Consider the following 21,794-nt stretch of genomic DNA (forward strand, 5'->3'; position numbering starts at 1 on the left):
CTACCACACAGATAATTCATAGGAAAGCAGACTACATAGATTGAGTCATCTTGATCTGGGAGAGCTCTATAGAATTTCTTTTAGCTCTGTGTACCCTACATTGATACTGTTTTCCTCTGGGCCTCTTTCCTTTCCTACTTTGTCCTTTCCTCCTATATCTTTCTCATATAGGTAAGAAGAAAGAATATTTTTAGCGTGGCTATTTAATTTAGAAGGAAATATTTCCAGATACTACTTGAAGACCAGAAAATAATACTGCTTAATATAGACCTCCATTCTTGTCCCTTAAGATTAATTTATGAGAGAGAAAACTGTCCTTATTGAATTGTAAACTTTCTTTTTCTATTCTTTCTTACACTTTTTTTTGCCACTCCTGAAGCTTGAACTCAGGGCCTGAGCACTGTCCTTGGGTTTTCTCAAGGCTAGAGCTCTACTACTTGAGCCAGAGCGCCTCTTCCGGCTTTTTTTCTATGTACATGGTACCAAGGAATCAAATTCTGGCCTTCATGCATGCTAGGCAAGCACTCGACCAGTAGGCCAACCTCCTGGTCCTTTTTTGCATTTAATGTATAGAATATTATGTTTTCTCCCCAAACTCATTTTCTTTTCTTTTTTTTTTTTTGCCAGTCCTGGGCTTGGGCTCAGGACCTGAGCACTGTCCCTGGATTTTCTCAAGGCTAGGGCTCTACCATTTGAGCCATAGCACTACTTCTGGCTTTTGCTATGTATGTGGTACTGAGAAATCGAACCCGGGTCTTCATGCATGCTAATCAAGCACTCTATCACTAGGCCAAACTCCCGGCCCCAACAAACTCATTTTCTTTTTTTTTATGTTACATTCCTTTATTAACAAGAACATATTTACAACAAAAATATAACTATATAAAACACATAAAAACCAAACTTGCGTGAACATGGCAATATGGTTTACTCCTTAAAAATCTCACCCTTTAGAGAAACAATGGCTACTTGTGTAAGGTATATGGTAATTGTATAGAAGGTAGAGGAAATTCGATGCTGTGCTTTTTCATGGAGACAGAACTAACGTTGGGTTTGAGTTTTCCAGAAAGTGAGATGATGGGATATGAATTAGAATTTAAATGAATGGAGGGACTTGAAGGTCAGAAGCATGAAACACCTTTAGGGTTTATTTAGGTCAGCCTGGCTCCATAAGGTCAAAGTGCCAATTGTTTCTGGAAGAAGTACAAAAAATACAGAAGTGGTAGGGTGGTTAGATTGCAACCTGGTACTTCCTTCTGGTACTTCATATTGTGAGGCTATGGAAAACTTCAAATATGGTTAGATATTTCCTTTTAATACCATGTGGAATGTATTGGTGGCATCTGAGTCCTTGTACTGGTTCTGAACATAATCTTCACCTTGAGATTCCAGGGAATCCTTCTTGTACTCTATACAGTATGGAATGCTCCCTGGCTGGAATATATATATATATATATATATATATATATATATATATTATGACTTTCAGACTTCCTTTCCTTTGTAAGCCCTGATGGGCTCCTTGAGATTGTGATAAAGCACAACCCTAGTGGCTAAACGGAGAGAAGCATAATGTACAGGAACTCCGAGGGCCTCCCTTGGAGTGGGCTGGAGTTCGAGAGCCCCTTCTCTCCTCCTCAGGGCAGATTTTAGAGTTCAGTTCCCAAAAGTGAAGTTGTTTCCTTCACTCCTGCCCTACCGTGGGTATTGGCAAATCAAAAAACTGCAAATGGACTAAAATCTAAATGAAGCATCGCAATCTATGACACATTTTGGTTAGTTATTCAAAATAATGATGCGTAATTTGGTAGCATAAAACATGTGTTCCTTTTCTTCTGTTTTTGTGCCATTTACCTCTTCTACGAACAAACTCATTTTCTTATGTAGAGACAGCTACATTAATAAATAAACTATAATGTGACTTGTGATATCTCAACTATGTGTAATGTCCAAGGGATCAAAAGAGAAGCAATAGCTATTTCTGTACATGTGGAAGATTCCATTTGGTTTTAGAAGCCTACCCTAAGTCTTGAAATACTGTCAGACAAAAGCAGTCTACTCCAAAGTTTGAAAAGTATGTGTGTATGGGGGGAAACTCTCAATAGAGAATGAATTATTTCACAGAGGCTGGTATAGATGAGGGCAGGTAGCAGAAAATGTAGAAGAAAAGTATATGTGCTCCATTTTTCTGTCCCCTGTAGTTAGCAATCTTGTCCTTTAGTTGTGTTTTCTTTGTGTTCCTGGACTTTGATCTTTTTCCACAGCCCTTCAAATTTGTCAGTTGACCTATCTGCTTCCTTCCCTACACCTCTTCTTTTTTTTTTTTTTTTTTTTTGCCAGTCCTGGGCTTGAGCTCAGGGCCTGAGCACTGTCCTTGGAGTTTCTCAAGGCTAGAGCTCTACCACTTGAGCCTCACCACCACTTCCGGCTTTTTTGTACGTATGTGGTACCAAGGAATCGAACCCGGGTCTTCATGCATGCTAGGCAAGCACTTTAACCACTAGGCCAAACTCTAGGCCCCTCTACACCTCTTCTTAAATATGATTTCTATTCTCATTCCCAAGTACCTCTCTCTGCCCTGCCACTGTCAAATAATAATAATAAAAAAAACATCCTGCAATATGCTAAGGAGATTAGTTTCCTTGTCAGGCCAAAGTGAACAATTTGTAGTTTGTAAGCCAGAAAATATTATAAAAAGAAGTTTTAGTTTAGAAAATTTCTTTCTGGCTGAGGTGTGGAAAAGAATTGACAGCGATAAGAACAGAGATGGGAAAATATGTAAGGAAGTTTTGTAGCGACTAAATCCATGAGTTACAGTGGACAGAATATAGAGTTATCAAGGTTGCTGTATGACTGTGCACTGATGGCTTCTGCCTGTGATCCTAGCTTCTCAGGGGGGCAGAGATATGAGAACTACAGTGTGAAGTCAGCCTGGACAAGAAAGTCAATGAAACTCTTGTCTCAAATTAACCACCAAAGACCAAAAACTGTAACTTCGTGATAAAGTGCCAGCACTAAGTGTAAACAGGCTAAAGGATAATGCCCAGTCTCTGAATTCATGCCCCAGTGCTGATACGGATGGATAAACAGAGTTACTTACCATCTACAAGTTCAGCTAGTTTGATTTAAAATATTTCTGGAAAGAAGCTTCTGACTTCTACATATTTATTCTTGATCTTTTCCTAAAATAAATATATCTAAATTAAATAAGAGAACATTGTTCAGTCACAGAAATAAACTTTAATATCTGATCCTGGCAACAGCTAAGGTTATTCCTACACAATGATAAGTCAGAGTTCATTCTTCTGAGTGGCCACATAGCCACTATTGTGGCTATTGTTCTCCTGTTTTATTTTTGAAGCGTAATTTTCTTGCCAGGACAACAGCACATTTTCTTTCTTTATTTCCACTTGCATAAATTCTCTGTCGAATGCTACACTCTGTTTCCTGAGTGTTTCCGCACTGTGCATTCTTTCTCTAGGGAGCAGGCTGGACTTGGAGGTGTTGGAAAAGGGACACAGATCCATCTGCAAGCCGTGGGGACATGATTTACTCACTGAGGCCCATCCCTGAGTCACCTGCTTGTATGACTCTCTGTTGTGTTGTTAGGTTCTGCACTATAATTCTGCCTACTTTCTGCCTAGTGCTTATACTTCCCCCTGGAAAGCTTCTAGTGTCTAATTGGGGGCCACTTCAAGTGAAATGTCACCCCAGTGATACCTTTGTGGCTTTCCACTAAGCATCTTCCATTAAGTTCAGCCAAATGAATGGTGGATCACAGGAGAGAGAGGATGTTTCCCAATTACGGGAAATTCACTGATTTTAACAGCCTTAAACTACCCTTCAGTGAAAAGGAGATACTGTCTTTCGGCTTGATCCTCCGAATAGGCTTTCCACACTTCAGCATTTGGCTCTAAAAGATACCTACTACTTTGTGTCACTAGAAGCCATTGTCAAATTTAATTAAAGCCCTAAGTCAAATAATTAATGTAGGGTGGAATTCTCATGGCTGAAGTCTTTTGTGAATATCATTTTGTCCAGCTCTACTCCAGAAAGCGTCTTTTTCCTTTTGTCTATCTACTTTCTAAAACAAGTTCTAGAATATGAAGCTGTCTCAATGTTCTGGACTGACTCTCTAGCCTTTGAATTCCATTATATTTAATCTACTTTAGTGTTTCTTTCTTCATACCAATACAGAGGAAAGTCTACTCCATCTTTATTTATTCATTATTTCTTTCAGTGGCATTTCTACTTTGTAAAAAATAAAGTGAAACTTCAGAGTGTTTCAGTCCATAGAATTTCTTTTTTATAGCTGAACACAGGATTGGGTCAGAGCATAGGGAATTCAAGTCTCATTTTCAGGTGTGGAAAATGGGACACAGGGAGAACAGAGAATGGCTTGGTATCACAAAGTAACCAAATGGTTTGTTGAAGATGCAACTCTGTCTCTTGCCTGTGCTTGTACTAAATTATACCATAGTTGAGATCTAGCCCATTACATACACTAAGTTCACATCTTGCCAGGGAATACTGATATAATTTGTCTGTCTTATCCTAAAAGAAAAGTTATTGGAGTTAGAAAATTAATTTTAGTTCTCTTTCTATCATGTCATTTTGAGTAAGATGCTAGTTTCTAAGCTTCTATTGCTTGTTAAAACAATGACAACAATAACAGTAAATACAGGTGAAGATTAGATAATAAGTATTTAAAACCTTTTTGATAACACTTGACAACAGGCTGGGAGTTTGACCTAGTGATACTGTGATTGCCTAGTATGCTTCGATTCCTTGGTACCACATACATAGAAAAACCGGAAGTGGTGCTGTGGCTCAAGTGGCTGAGCACTAGCCTTGAGAAAGCCCAAGGACAGTGCTCAAGGCCCTGAGTTCAAACCCCAGGATTGACAAAAGACAAAAACAAAAAAACCAAAAAACTGACAACAGAAGGTGAGTTATTATTAACTCCAATGTAGTTTTTGCGTAATACAATGCATAGCAAATGGTAAATACTGAAAAAACTGAGTTTTGCTTCAGCTCATCCAGTGAATTAATGCTAAGTAATTTTTTTGTCAGTCCTGGTGCTTAAACTCTGGGCCTAAGCACTGTCCTTGACGTTTTTTCCTCTACTGCTTGAGCCACAGAGACACTTCTAGCTTTATTGAATAATTTATTGGAGTGTCTCATGGAGTTTTCTGACAGGCTGGCTTCAAACTAGGAGCCTTAAATGTCAGCCAGTGCCTGGCGATGCTGTTTCATTCTTAAGATCATCATCAAATGTTTTTACACTTGCTCTGCAGACATTGAAATTCTCTGAAGATATTAGTAATGGAAAGCCAGAATCATGTCTTACCAATCAACCCTCTCATTTTTCTACAATATATCTTTTAACACTCAAAAGAGGCCAAGCCAGATACCTATATTATCTTCTAATAACATAACCGGCCATCTTTGTAATCATGTTTTATTCTTACACATGAGTATGATGATTTAAGTGGTTCAAATAATGGGCAGATTTTTTTATTTGTCTGTAATTAATCAGCCACTAAGTCTTTTATACATATTATATTAGTATATAATTTATACATATTACTTGTAGATTAAATTCTGTCTCTCCAGTCCATTGCTGCAGTTCAAGCATTGTTCATTTTCCAGTAATTGTAGAAAGTAAATTCTAGAAAGTAAAGCCTAAGCCAGGTACCAGATTAGTTTCACAAGCAATGGCCATCTTATCATTCTCTAGTGTCGAATTCCTTTCTCGGTAACAGATCACCCAAAACAAGTAGGTCCGGTAGGTCCAGTAAGTTGAGATACAGCTCTATTGGTTTTGAAGACAGGAAAGAACCAGAAGGCAAGTGATATGGGTGTGTCACAAAGCTTCAAAATCTGAGAAAGCAGAGTCTGTTCTATAGTGTAGGGCAGGATTCATATCATGATTTTAGCAAACATTTACAATTTTTTTTCCCTCAGTCTTGGGGCTTGAACTCAGGGCCTGAGCACTGTCCTTGGACTTTCTCAAGGCTAGAGCTCTTCCACTTGAGCCACAGCACCACTTGTGGCTTTTCTATGTATGTGGTACCAAGGAATCAAACCTGGGTTGTTGTGCTTACTAGGTAAACACTCTACCACTACACCAAACTCCCAGCCCCATAAAATTATTTTATTATCATTAAGTGATTTGCAAAGGAATTGCCACTCAATAAACCTGTTTGATGATGGATACCCTTTCCAACATTCTCATCCACCCCCCCAACCCACACCTTCTCTCGCTTTTCTTTATTTTTTTAAAATATACAATGAATTCTTTATTTTGAGGATGCAGTCAAGAATTCATTGTCTATACCACAAAATTAAGAAAAATAAGGGAGGGAGGGAGTGGAAGGGGGGTGAAAATGTTGATAGGATGACACAGATCAAGATGCATTGTATACACAGGTGGTTTTGTTAAATGGGGAAAAAAACGCTATTTCAGACCAGGTGTGAGTAGATTTCTGAACTCTAGAAACAAAAGATAATAAATTTGTGCTGTTACATAGCTTGTAATTTGTTGTAAGAGTAATAAGATATTAGGAAACATTTTGTACCTGAAAGCAATGTCATACTAGGTAAAGACTTCAAATATAGAAACTGCTTTGGAATGAAGCCGTGGAGTGGGCAGGAAATGGAAGAAATTTGAGAGGCATGATAGGAAGACACCTAAGTTACCTTTATATATTGTTAGTGCACATTCGAACACACACACACATGTGTATGTAGGGATACATATTTGTTATTTCATACCATCCAGAACAGTATCAGGATTTAATGAATTCAGAATAAAAAGTTCAATGTCATTTTCCAATGAGGAAAATTTTAAATTCATATGGAACCATGACAAAATCATGTATAGCCTAAACAATCTCAGGCAAAAAGAACAAATCATCACACTATCTGCTTTCAAAAGTTATGATAAACTAATTGTAACAGAAACAACCAACATTGTACTAGCATAAAAGCTGATTTTTGAGCCAACTGAACATGATTGATAGCCCAGAAATAAAGCTATTCATTTGTGTGCAATTTATTTTTAACAGATGTGCCAAGATTGCACAATGGAGAAAGGGCATTATTTACAGTGAATGTTGCCGGGAAAACTATTCACATGTTTAAAATGAAATTAGACCCTTATTTATGTCATACACAAAAATCAACTCAGAATAAAAAAGTCAATTCAGAATGGATGAAAAACTATGAAAAAATTATTGAAAACCATAAAACTAAAACCACTACAAGAATATATAAGACAAAAGCTCCGTGACATTGATATGTGTAGAAGTTTTTTTTTTAATATGACTCCACAAAATTCAGGTAACCAAACAAAAGTAGTGACATAGGATCATATCAAAGTACAAAGCTTCCTTATGGCAAAAGTTTCCTTATTCTTAGTACTTTCACCAAAGTTTTAGGTTACTTTTGAAAATTTTTTTGCTATTTTTGGTTGGAATTACCATGTTTTCTTCTAACTCTTCCTTTTTTTTTTTGGTTGGTCATGGGGCTTGAACTCTGGCCCTGTGTTCATCAGCTCCAGGTTAGAGCTCTACCAATTGAGCCACTTCTAGTTCTCTGGTAGTTAACTGGGTTTACTGGAGATAAGGGTTTCATGAACTTTAGTGCCCAGGCTGGCTTTGAGCCACCAGTGTCCAGCCTACCTCTTCTCTATTACTAACAGACACACCAAGTTTTTCTGAGTTGCAGAAAAGCAGAATCAGGTAAGGGTTCTAGAGGTTGGCACATTATTAATGTTGATATTTTCCCCCTATAGATCTGAAGCTTCATCTAAACACATATACTATCCCAATATAATTAGAAGGGAAAGCTGAATGTAAAGAATACAATTTTTCATAAATAATTTTCAGACTAGCCACAGCACTAAAAGTACCAGGACCATGCTCAAGAGTGTTCCAAGAGAGTCCTCTTCTTCTAGGAGAGAGATCTGATATTCTGGCTATCTCTATGCCTTCAAATATAAACCAGCATAATCCAAAAAAATTATACATATATGCATATATTGCCTTTTGTTAGTAAGCTATCTTTCTGCATAACATAATTACATGAAGTATGAGACTATATGAAAAACAATTCTCCATTTATCAAAACAACAACAGAACTTTGCGGCTATTTCAGCAGAGGAATGGTAAAATGAGTTTTGGGGGAAGCTTAAGAACCATGACAATGCAATAGTGGAAGCAGACTTAGGTGGCTATTTGAATCAGGTAAATAAAAAGCCAGGCTATTTGACTCTAGGAATGAAGAAAGAATTAAGCCAGACACTGTAGCACAAAACTGTAATGTAGCAGCAGCACAGGAGAGGCAGGAAAATACTAAACTTTTGGTTAGGATGGGCATATAGGAAGATCCTATCTCAAACAGTAAGGAAAAAAGAAGAGGAGGAGAGAGAAAAAGGAGGCAGGGAAGGGAAAGAGGAAGAAGAATGAGGAGGAGGAAGAGTAAGCAGAAGGGAAGGAGGAGAAGGGGATAAAGAAGAGGAAAAGGAAGAGAAGGGGAGAAATAGAAAAGGGAACAGGAGTAGGAGAGGAGAAGGAGCAGATTGGGAGGGGGAGAAGAAGAGTTAAGAAGGGGATGGGAGGAGAAAGATAAGAAGCAAAAAGAAAGAGGAGGATGGAAGAAGAGAGAGGAGGAGAGTGGAGGGAAGAAGGCTAAATATATTCTGTATCAAATGGCATTAAGGTTTATAAAGAATATTGAAACAGGACTACTGAAGGATATTAAGGTAAGAGTTTCTGGTTCTTATTGTTCAGAGAAGGCTTCCAAACCATGTCAGGAACAGTCATCCGGTTGTGAAAGTTTACAGGGCTATAAACATCTGCTCTTTGCCATTTTATGCATTTGTGTTATTCATCAAGAACAAAAGCCATATAATGAATGATTGTTGTCCTTAATGTATTATGTTATCTCTCATCTCCTTTGCTGTCCCTTGGTTAGCTCATATTGTTACAGTATCTCACTTTGTTACCTGATATATTGGATATATTTGTATTTGGTTATTTGAAATTGCATAGGGAAGGGGGGAAAACAAGATGAGGGGGGTAGGGGGGAGGGTAATGGGGACCAAGTCATGTGAAAGGGTATCAATGTATGGGAATTAATGCACCTTCTATCTGGCAAATATCATGTAACCCTTTTATTAATTACAATAAAATATTTTTTTTAAAAAGAACATTTCTAAAACTTCAGTCACCAATAACATTTTGTCTGTCCCACTATCCACCTACTTTAGAAATTCAATTAAAATGTAAAATACATGACTGTGAACCAAACTTTATTGTTTATGCTGGTCCTGTGAACTGATAGAGAGTTGTCTGAAATAACACACCATGTAGACATGTATGGAAAAATCTCAGTAAAACTCATTAGCAAGGAACAGGGAATACCAGAAATTCATCTACTAAAATGAAATAATAAATTTAGTTTTATATATGACTGAGAGAGGGACTATAAAAAACTGTTTAAAAATGTACCAATCTGTACAGATGCTGTGATGCAATGTTAATAACCAAGACAGAAGTTTCAGCCCACCAAGTTTTACAGTTTTCAGATGTTCCTCTTGACATGGCTTTCACATAAAAGCTTCTACAGATAACACAATTGGTAGAAAATCATCTGAGTCATCTGCTTTTGCAAATTTTATATTAGTGTGTATTCATCACAGAAATATCAAAGGGCATTGAATAACATATGTGAGGATTTAGAAATGGGAAGTGAGAGGAGTGTGCATGAAAGTCAAATTGGTGCTTCCTAGGGCTTCAGCTGCAGGAGTAAATTGTATTAAGCCTTGGATATTTATTTTGAGTGAAGTTGTGAAATGGAAGTCATTTGAAAATTGAAAAATAATTCTGCTTGTGTAGGTAGAATGCCTTGAACTCAAGGCCTCATGCTTGTTCAGCTCCCGGTTTCTCCACGGGGTCACTTCCACTTGAACCATGCATGCAACATTTTACTAGTTAATTGGAGATGGAGTCTCCTGGATGTTTTTGTCTAGGCTAATTTCAAATCAATATCCTCAAGATCTTGGCTTTCTAAACAGCTAAGATATAGATGTGAGTCACCAGTAACTTGCTAAATAATAAATTTTAAAGTAAATTTGTTTCCCCTCAGGTGGTATTTTAACAGGACATTTTGTAGTTTCTTTCCTTTCACAAGAAGGAGACATAAAAGTAATACATTTATGAAAAAGGAGAATTTGATAAAGTGATTTAATATACAAAGCAAAACAAGGAATGTATAAAATGAAAGAGAAACTCTGTAGATAAAAAATGATAACCCATTTGAAATGAAATACACTCACAATTCTACATCTTAGACTGGTTTGTGAATTATATGTGAAAATATATTTATGTTAAGGAAACAAACACAAAGCCGGAAGCAGTTCTACATCTTAGGCTGGCTTGTGAATTATATGTGAAAATATATTTATGTTAAGGAAACAAACATGAAGCCGGAAGCAGTGGCTCACGCCAGTAATCCTAGATATTCAGGAGGCTGAGATCTGAGGATCATGGTTCAAAGCCAGCCTGTGCACTAAAGACCATGAGATTCTTATTTCCAATTAACTACTAAAAACCCGGAAGTGGCCCTATGGCTCAAGGGTAGGGCGGTAGCTCAGGGACAGTGCCCAGACCCAGAGTTCAAGCCCTCTGACCAACAAAAACAAAAGGACACAATAAATTTCGCCAGTAATATAAGCAAAGCACTGTGTCAGTAATAAAAAATGGTTAATTGAAGTTGAGGTAACTATAACACACAATCTTCATTTAATATAATCTGATAAATGACTTCCTTCATATTTAAAAGTAGAGTGTGATATTAAAACTCTCAGGAGATCTTAAGGGAAAAGACTTGCATTTGTTGCCCACAGGAACTCAGCATTCAGCACTATCAGATGATTTTTTGCATGTAGAAGCTCTATCTTAAAAGCACATATTCATTACATGTATTAATATGGCTCATGTGTGTGTGTATGTGTGTGTGTGTGTGTGTGTGTGTGTGTGTGTGTGTGTGTGTGTGTGTGTTAGTCTTGTGGCTTGAACTCAGGTTAGGCTTACTGTCCTTGAGATATTTTTGCTCAGGCTTAGTGCTCTACCACTGGAGCCAAAGCCACTTTTGGCTTTTTGGTGATGAATTGGAGGTAAGAGTCTTAATAAATTTTCCTGACCAGGTTGGCTTTTACCTGTCTCTTGAGTAGCTTAGATTACAAGCTTGAGCTACCAGCGCTCAACTAATAGGAGTCTTTTATGTCAAACGCTACCAAAAGGTATCAGAGAAAAAGGCAATCATTTAAATGATATAAGGGAAAGCTCTACCAAAATGTAAGCAGCATAATAAATTGACCAGAGACACCACTACCAGTTTGTAAAATGAAGAATTTACTTTGAAATTTAACAATGATTTGATGAATGCAAGCATTTCATAGCTGGAATTCTAACATGCAGAGGTCAGAGGACAACCACGTACCCATAGGAACAAAATAAAAACAAAACAAATTAATCAAGAATAATTTCCTGGATAATTAGGACTACAATTTTTTCACTTCATAAATAATGTAGAAAACAAGTTTGAACATCATTTAGACTTAGAATTTTCTGCAGCTGTACTATTGATTATACTTAATATCTGCTAAAAGGATATATGCTGGATTTCCTTCCTGGGATTATCATTTTCATTTAAATTAGAATGTGAATTTCTTAGACTCAGAGACTTCTGTCTGTTCCTCCTTTTATGTGTGGTAAGTTTAGAAGTAACTAGCACATAGTAAATATTTCCATTAGTCCTTCAAATAAACTGTATCTCAGAATCACATGTAGGACTATAAAGCACATTTCTTTTCCAAAGTAGGTATTTCTTAAAGTATTCTCTGACAGAAGACAAACAAACTAGAAATAAACAATAGGATGACATTGGTATTTCCCAGTAATAAGCACCACTCATTTAGGTAGCCCTTAAAAATCTGGATGGATATTGCCTAGTTCCCATAAAAGGCCAAAACACGAATACTTTAAATCTAACCTATGCAAAACAGCAAAATTAATTATCAGGAGGAAATGCACATTTCTCATATTTTCAGTAACACTGAATTTTTGAAATTTGAATTAGGGAAGGGAAGGGTAACCAACAAAATGGTGAGACAAAGGACAGAGTGAACCAATGCAGCGGTGATACTCACAAGACAATATGTTGGAAATGAAATTAACACCATGGTGGGGCGGGGAGAGTAAGAGAAAAATATGGGAGGGGTTACAACGCCCAACAAGAAACGTACTCACTACCTTATGCATGTAACTGTAACCTCCCTAAACATCACCCTGATAATTAAATTAAGAAAGAAGATATATTAAAAATTTAATCTGTAGAGTGTTAATTTTAGCAGATAAACCTCACTCCAAAACATAAACAGCATAAAACAAACATATATTTGAAATGAAAAAATCATAGTCATTGAAATATATTTGACCAGTGAGGGAGCAAAAATATTTGAAATTAGGAATAGGAAAAACATGTCTCCTCACAAATTGAGTCAAGTATATAGGAAAATATTACGTGCTAACGTATCTACAATTTAAGGCTGATGCTTGGCATGTTATTCCAAGGTAATTCAACACACCTCGGTGATGCAGAGCTATGTGGACATTTTTTCCTGTGCTCACTTTTGCTGACCACACACACAGCAATGGCCAGTCTCATCTCTTCTCTGCAAGCTATGAAACAATTTTCTCCTGCCATTTCGCATTCATTTTTGTTGAATTTCACAAGTATATATTCAGGAATATACACCGATTTTGTAAAATTCATTGAGTCATGAGAGTAGTTGGGGGAACATTTTCAAAAATTAGCTTTTCTAAATCCTAGTTAAGTACTCTTTTCATTATTTTCCTCACATTCTGCTAGAATTTAAGAACTAATGTATAACTGTGTCATAACAGAGTTTTATAGCTTTCAAAATCTGTTGTAGAAATTAAATTGTAATTGATTTATCAAGTTCATTTAATCATCAGAGTCTAATTTGCTTATTATTTCTCTGATGAATAAATGTGAAAGAATTCTCTGATGTCTGTGTCTTAATTGCTTCGAGGCTCATTAAGTAGAGCATTTGTCATTATTTCATGGAGCCCAGTAGGAAAATCAGCATTTGGAAATTACACGACAGGCTAGTTGTGTGTAGAAACATAATATCATTAATGTTTCCTTCTTTGGAGGTAATAACAAACTACATTCAATTGTATTTTAAATGTGTAAGTGGTTGAACAGAACCAATGTTAAATTAAATGATAAGTATGTTGTAAATTATTCTAATGACATTATAAATATTCTAAATTATTATGTTATAAATTATATTCTAGCCAGACATTTTACACATTTGTAATATATATTTACGGTATGAATGTATAGGCCCAGCCTTTTCACTTGATACCACCTCAAGCCAAAAGTCATGAAACTCACTGCTCTGAAACCAGATATCTATCTATCACAGTCCCCGGTGCAATGCCACATGCCTAGAGATCCCTAGGTTTCTTTTCTGGTATCATTTTAGTAATCTGAGCTAGAAATTTTAGAGTTATCATTAGTTTGTGTTGTAGCACTACCTCTTTTTCTCTAAACCACAAACTGATGCTTTTTCTGAAATGTTTCTTGCATCATGGCATTTTTTTTATGTGTCTACTTTATGAAAATTCACAAGTTTAATCTAGTAACGTTCCGGGGCCACATAGCTAGTTCAGTCTAAGGGACTCAGTGGCTGTAGGGTGTCCTCCTCTCTCTGCCTGCTCATCTCAGTATTGTATCACCATTCAGATCCAGTGTCTCCCAAATGCTGTTCACACATCTGGGGTGTCTTCTATTGTGAACCAATCAAAAATATGGATGGGGTTAGGGGTCGAGGCAAAAGAAATTTCTGCACTTACTACTGTATCTTCCTCCCACTTAACACTGTCAATACTTACCACCACCTATCCTTCTCCTTCCTACCACCACTACGTTCTCTTTTTTGTACACTTCTTTTTGTATAGTACTATTTTTTTTTTCATTGATGCCAGTTGTGGTGCTTTAATTCAAGGTCTGGGCATAGTTCCTGGGATTTTGTGGTCAAGCTTAGTGCTCTGCCACTTGAGTCACAGCATCCCTTTTGGCCATTTTGGTGCTTAGTTGGAGACAAGCATCTCATGGATTTTCCAGCTGGAGCTGGCTTTGAACCTCCCTCTTTGAATTTTTGAATTTCATCCTTCTAAGTAGTTAGGATAGCGGGCATGAGCCACTGGTTCTAACTTCCTGTTTCCAGTCCTAACTGCCTGCTTCCTTCAGTGGATTTTGTGCTCTGTCTTGACTTTCGGCCTGTATTTGTGCTGTTTTCTGCTTTGGTGAATGTCTTTTTTCCTTGTCATACTAGATGTTAATTCCTAGCAATTCTTCAAAGTCATCTTCATTCACTGCCTTAAAACCTCCCTTGATTCCTGTATGAAATAATCTCACTCTGTGTCTTTCTTTCTCTTTCCCTCTCTCCCCCTCTCTCTATTTTCACCTCTTCTTTCTCTTTCCCTCACTCCTGCACTTCCTCCTTATTGTTATTCATAAATACATACAACATTACATTCATGGAATACCCATCTCTATAAAAATGCGAATTATGAAATATGGTATTAGGAAACCTGGAAAGATATTCATGGAAACTTGCAAAAGGTATATATTTGATTTAATTTACATAAGATTGTGCATGAATGCATGCTTATATGTATTTATGCATTTATGAAAAAGAAAGATGCAGAAGAAATCTATGTGGAAGGATACTTGTCAGAGTGCTAGTATTAGGTTTGGATAATGATACACATATAGTGTAATAGATGTGATAATATGCACATATAGTGGTATCATGTATAACATTTGTTAGAAAATACAAATTTGTGCTTATGGCTCATAAAAACACAAACTGGACTGAATTCCTATTTGGAAATACAGTGTAAACGAGTCCTTCCAAAAATTGGCTCAGATGATAAACCCAAATGTTTTATCTGTTTTTTTTTCTTTACTAATATTTCCAGTTGGAGAATATTTTGAGGAAGGCCTTTCTAAGTAGGTAGAAAGAACAGAATTGAGTAGTTGCTCTATTTCTTTTAAATTCAACCATAGGGTGGTAGCCTTGAGCTGAAGAGCTCAGGGACAGCGCCCAGGCCCAGAGTTCAAGCCCCATGACCCACAAACAAAACAAAACTCATGAGGAAAAAAAAGTATTCAATCAAATTCAACCATAGATAAATTAGTGTGGGAGCCATAGTTCTATTCATGACTTTAAAAAGAAAAGAAAAGGAAAAGAAGGAGGGATGCATTTCCCCTAAAAAATGTGTGAGGTGTTCTCTGACCATTGTAATCAAGGGCACTGAGAAATCTATGTGTTTCTCTTATCAACAGGAATGCTGCACCCATAAGCATGTGAAAGTGCAGCCCAAAGAAAAATGGCTGATCAGGAGTGCTACCCTTTTGCAGGAGGCCCATTTGAAGGTCACTCTGTCCTAAAGGGGTGATTTGAGGCCCAGGCACCCCACAGCTTGTAACTGTACCCCTCTTTGCCTTACTAGGCACATCTTTCTACCTCTCTCATTGTTAAGAACATTTAAATTAAATGTTTGAAAGCAACAGATTTTTTTTTCCCCTGGACGCACAATCTCTGATTGTTTGTCCTGGTTCCTCTTTCAGACTGCACACATACTTTTCTGCCTAGTTTCAGAATCTCTCCCACCCACTTCCCAGCCCATGCCAATCTGCTTATCACATTCCATGTAATTTTAATTTGGGCAGCATCTGTGATTTCATATTGCTAAGGCAATGCCATGCCATGCCAGTAGTACAGGCCTGTAGCAGCCCAGACATGGACTGCTGTCTTGGGTAGATGCTTAACTTCGTCAACCCCACGATATCTCTGTATGGCCTTTGATTTCCTCAACTCTGATTCCTAGTTTTCATGAGGGAACAGGGTCTTGGTGAACGTGATTGTAAAGTGCTTCACGTAGTTGAAATATGTGTTTCCAATGAGTGGTGATGAAGGACCGAATTAAAACCTCTCCACTTGATTCCACTGGCTTTTCCTCTATGACAACTGTGATACAAGAATTCACAGAAGATCCCCTAGTATTTTCTGTTGTAAAAACCAATTATATGGAGTTTCAAGCATTTTATTTTACTAAGCTCCTCTGCACATAGCCGCCAATATCTCAGGCAATAGGTGTCCCAAACACCCTCATTTAACAAATGAGAACGAGGCTCAAAATATCAAACCTTGTGGGTCTTCCAGTCTCATGAGGCTGGAAAAATGAGAAAAGCAGTACAGATGAGCAGAACCTAACACCCACCTATGCACCCTGTGCCCATGGTACCTCTCTGGCGTGGTAGGTGGTTTACAATGATGCTTAACAGTCTTGCTCATGGCTGGCCATGCAAGCAAAACTATGTGATTAGATTTAAAAATATCAGCTTGAGTTTATATTACAAGCCAAACACACTTGAAACAATTTGCTGCAAATCTCATACTGAGTAATCTAGGCAGCCCACACTGTAGTAGATCTCCTTGTCTGTATTTTATAGGTACAGTCCCCATCATTTGAGATCAATGGTTAACTGGGTGCAGAAATGAAAACTCTTGGTTCGAGTAGCCCATGAATATTACCAGTTCTTATATTTTGGGCTTCTTTTGGAAATGAGGCATTTTATAATTTCTGAATCTAGACACCTAAACAAATGAAGACAGCATAAAATGATACAGCCACAAGAATGATGAGTCTAAAATTTTTCCATTAACAGCAGTAGGTGTAAATCTCACACATAATTCTGGGTGTCAGAGAAAGGTATCACTGGTCTAGAACATTCCAAGCAGACACTGGTTAACTGGGGGTGGAGGTAGAGTCTTAAAAGAAGCCAGAGGGGACTTTTTGAGGTACTGGTTACATCCATGTTTGGCACTCATGTCTGTGCTTATTATATTTAATCAACAATCTCTAGACACTCCTCTGTTTGTCACTCTATGGAGTCAACACGCAATGGCTATTAAGTTTTTTTTTTATTTATTTTAGTTTGGGGCCTTCCTTGGATTGGTCTCTTATACAGAACAAACTGGTAGTTTTGCCTTTCTACTCCACTTCAGATGACAATAACAATGTGGTGGTTTTGGAAAAATGAAAGAAGAGCCTTGACAGAGATGTTCAGAATTTCAGTTGGCAAAACTCAGTGCTGTGTGCTAGGCCAGGGTGAATGAGCTTTAGCAGAGTCAGTGAGGAGTAATGGAGGTGAGTGGAGTCCAGAAGGTAGACTACAGCTTTAAAGGTTCTATTTAATTTAGATATATGTTTAATGTTAAAGGGGAAAAAGTCATTTCACAAGCTACTTCAACATTTTGGGTCCCAAATCCTACTTAAGAGGAACCATCTAGAAATTTGGCATCAGCATGGTTAAACAACCTTTCTATCTTTCATCTAGATATGTTGGCAGATCAGTTATCATGGTGTCATATTTCTGTCTGACTTATCTTGTTCAAAAGGAAAGACAACAGAGAGAGAGAAGAAAAACCAGTTTGAGTTTCAGGGAAATCCTAACATTATTCTCTTCATTTTCCCACATACAGCTTTGGTGACATTTTCCTGGCCATATTTTCTGTGAAAACTCTCAACTTCACCTTCTGGCAAAAAGCAAAAGTGTGGAAATAAGGACAAGAAGGAATGGAACAGTGCCTTTTTCTATTCATGCCAAATGAAGAGGCCTAATACTACAGGATGCTGGTGACACACGCCTGTTATATCCAGGTTACTCAAGAGGATAAGATCTGAAGAACATAGTTTGAAGCTAGCCTGGAAAATCATGTCTGCGAAGCTACTCTTAATTCTAAATAAACAGCACCTCCCCCCCCAAAAAAAAACCCTGGAAGATAAGCTACCCAAGTGTCAAAGTACTAGTTTTGAACAAAAATGTTAAAGGCCAAGCAAGAGTAGGAAGCCCTGAGTTTGAGCCCCAATTCCAGCACCCCAAAGGGAACCACACACAAAAAAAGGAGACTCAAGAGATACAAACATTTCCTGGAGAGAAAAGATAGTATTTTTGCAATGGACCAAAATTCTTTTTTTTCCTTTCTGGGGTTAAGTCTTTAGTGTACTATTCTCGGAGCTTAGCTGACTCTGAGGCAAATAACAAAGAAATCAGTATTTTCCTTGAGTAAGAGTGAAATGAGTCTGGCTTTCATGCATACTGGGGGTCTGGGTATTGTTTCCCATTCCTGTTGTCTACTCAGAGCCATTTACACTCAGAGGCAGTGAGTGTTGACAGTATCTCCCATGCTAAAAGCACTGTGCAATGAAAGAAACATATTCCAAGGGAGAGAAGCAACTGCTACAATGCCAGCCTGGTCTGCTTTGCAGTTTCTAGGCTACCACCCTCTTCTCATCAACAGCCACCAAGAACAGACCTGTCAAGACACTCGAGATAAGAAGAAACCTGGTGCATACCACTTTCTCTGCATCCTCTCAAAATAAAGTGCCATGAGTTCCTAAGGAAAAGTTACAAGAAAAAAAAAGACACATATTCTGACTAGTGTTACAAGCCAGGTAACACCTGAGGATCATGGTTCAAAACCACCTGGGCACAAAAGACCATGAGACTTTTATCTCCAATTAACCACCTTAAAACTGGAAGTGGGGCTGTGGCTCAAGGGCAGGGAGGTAGCCTTGAGCTGAAGAGCTCAGAGACAGTGCCTGGGCCCAGAGTTCAAGCCCCACGACCAACAAAAAATAAAATAAAATAAAACAAAAAGCATCTGAGGACTGGAGTTTAGCTCTTTGGTAGACAGGATCTGAAAATTTGTGTGCTTGAAACATTCACATATTGGCATCTAGCTGTTTAGGTCATGATGGTAGAGCCCTCAGGAATGAAATCAGAGCCCTTCCAAGGCCTGAAGGAGCTGTTTTTCATCTACCATGAGAGGATGCATCAAGTGGATTCTGTGACGTAGGAGAAACTCTCACCAGAAACTGAATCCCTGGTACGTTTCTCTTGGGCTTCCCAGATCTAGAATTAGAAAAAGTGAATTTCTGTTGTTGATAACCTATCTATTCTAAAGTGTTTTGTTACAGCAACTCCAAAAGGCCTCACATATTCATATCCACTGGTTCCTTTGAGAACAGCTTGGAATAGATAGAACAAAATTCATCCTTAGTCTATGGTCATCATTTTTTGGACAGCTTCTCTGTCTCCTGGCCATGAATGTTAGCTCAATTATTCTGTGAATGTCAATCATAACATATCTTAGTTTAAATATCTGGGATAATTCTTCCACCTGGCCCCTCCTCCCCCACGCACTGAAAGTCTATCACTTGGCTTTTAAACACCTCTATTATCATATGGCTTTATCTCAATTTTCCATCCACTAGAGTACTCTAATGTACTCTTCATATTTTTATATAATTTTGGAGTAGTCATGTACAACCAAGCACAAGATCTGCCATCTAAGTTTGCTGGGTTGGAGGTGTTCTCAGTTGGTAGAACACTAACCAAGGAGGAAAAAATGTCTGAATTATGGTCTTAGATCAGAATAATAATAATAATATAATTAGAAAAGAGAAATTACTCTATTTCTCACAGCTTCAGTGAATCTCTGACTCTATGAACACTCCCTCCCCTTCCCCATTTGTTCCTATGTGAGCTGATCTGGCCCCACTCCAATCCAGATCCAGTGATCTTTCCAGGTCCATAATAGATTCTTGACCCCAGAAATGTCTTCCTGCTCTGGCCAGTTGTTTTCTATTTTTCTCTGTGTTCTCACACACATCACAAGAACGTAATTAGATACCAATTTATCTTTCAGTTCTAAATATCTCATGGTTTAGAGAACTTTATTTCTTTTCTTGAAGGCTATACTATTTAAATAATTTATTTTATTAACGTGTTCATTGTACATGGAGGGGTCATTGCAATATTTCCACAAATTCTTCTAATGTATTTGATTAAATTCATTGTTCTTTATTTATCTTCTTTGTGTATGTCTGTGGGGAATGGCTGGGTGGCAGTCTTAGGACTTGATCTCAGGGCCTGGGCATTATCTGAGCTTTTGTGCTCAAAGGCTAGTGTTCAACCACTTGACAGCCCCACATCAGGCTTTTTGGTGTTTAATTGAAGATAAGAATCTCGTGAACCTTTCTGTCTGGGCTGGCTTCAAACCTCAATTCCAAGATCCTCACTTCACAACAACCTGAGCAGGTAGGATTCTTTTTTTTTTTTTTTTCTGGTCCTGGGGCTTGAACTCAGGGCTTGAACACTGTTCTTGGGCTTTCTCAAGGCCAGATCTCTACCACTTGAGCCACAGCACCACTTCTGGCTTTTTCTACGTATGTGGTACTGAGTCTTCATGCATGCTAGGCAGACACTGTACCACTAGGGCAATCTCCTAGCCCAGGATTCTTGGCATAAAACACTGGCACCTGGTTCTCTCCATTTCAAAAATAATTTTGAGTGGGTTTCATTTTTCTAGTCATGTATGTACATGAAGTGAAAGTTCAGTATTTCAAAGGAAAGTTCAAGCCTTATTAAGAAAAATCACTTTTTGTGCTACTCTAAATCACTGCTATAATTTATAGTTGGTCTGGACTGAAGATGAATTAATATCATTAGAAGTCCTTCTTTCAGAAGCCACTTTTGTGAGTAGTTTGGGCTGAGTGAATACTCAGTCTTAAATTTCCCCTTGACAAACAGCTTTTTAGGACAAGGAGAAAGCTGAACTTAGATTGGCCATTCTGATGACCACAAGAGGATAAGGTAAAAATCAAATTTGGTTCACATGGATTGGTGAATTGAATTAGCTGAAAGTAGGAAAAAGGAGGGAGTTCTTTTCTATCCAACTCCCTACTCATGCAATAATAGCACCTTCTGGTAAACACCTCTCTTTTGTTTGCATCTCTAGTCCAAACTCCAATTTCATTACACTACTAATATAACATTTCATTCTCTGAGCCTCAACACATTCTGACAATATTGCCCTCCATTTTTTCTGAGTAATCTTGGTAGCTTTCTTGTAAGTAAAACGATCCTTGCTTACTTGTAATTTCTTTCTAGACTTCATAATCCTTTGTGAAGTAACCAAATACCGTCTCTTGCTGGCTCACAGTCTGAGTATTTTAGTCCTTTCTTACTTTTGACACTGCCTTGGTTTACTCAGTGGACAATACATCTATTTGATGTGAAATGCAGTGGTTAACAATGAAAACAATCTCCCTGTCTAGGCAGTGCTAACTGGGCCACTTCATAGGATTCCATTCATGTCAGGAATGGTTGAGAGTCTGGACTCGGAAGCTGGGTTATGTGGCCTGTTGCTACAGATTGAGCAGGTAATGTTATATTCTCTATGTTATATTCTCCGTCTCTTAGTTACTCCAAATGTGAAGTAACAATAAACTAGCATTAATATTATAGGGCAAATGAAAGTGCTGCTGTCAATAATATGCAAAGCACTTCATGCTTATATATGATGAATGCTCTCAATCTTAGCTGTGGTGCCATCACCTTTGGCCTTTTCCTTGGGAGATAAGCTTGCAAAAGGTAATTATGAAGACTTTATTTCTGAGGAAATCAAGACCCAGATAGTATAAATGATTTGTTAATGGCAGTGGTGTAATACAAATATCCATTTAGACCTTTCACATTTCATGTCCAACGAGGTTTGATGATAGACAATTGGAACTATACCAAACATAACGGTGATCCAGGCACATAATGGTTCCTTC

Source organism: Megascapheus bottae, chromosome 16 (assembly GCF_031878675.1).
Source record: "Megascapheus bottae isolate mThoBot1 chromosome 16, mThoBot2.hap1, whole genome shotgun sequence".
Lineage (NCBI taxonomy): Eukaryota > Metazoa > Chordata > Mammalia > Rodentia > Geomyidae > Megascapheus > Megascapheus bottae.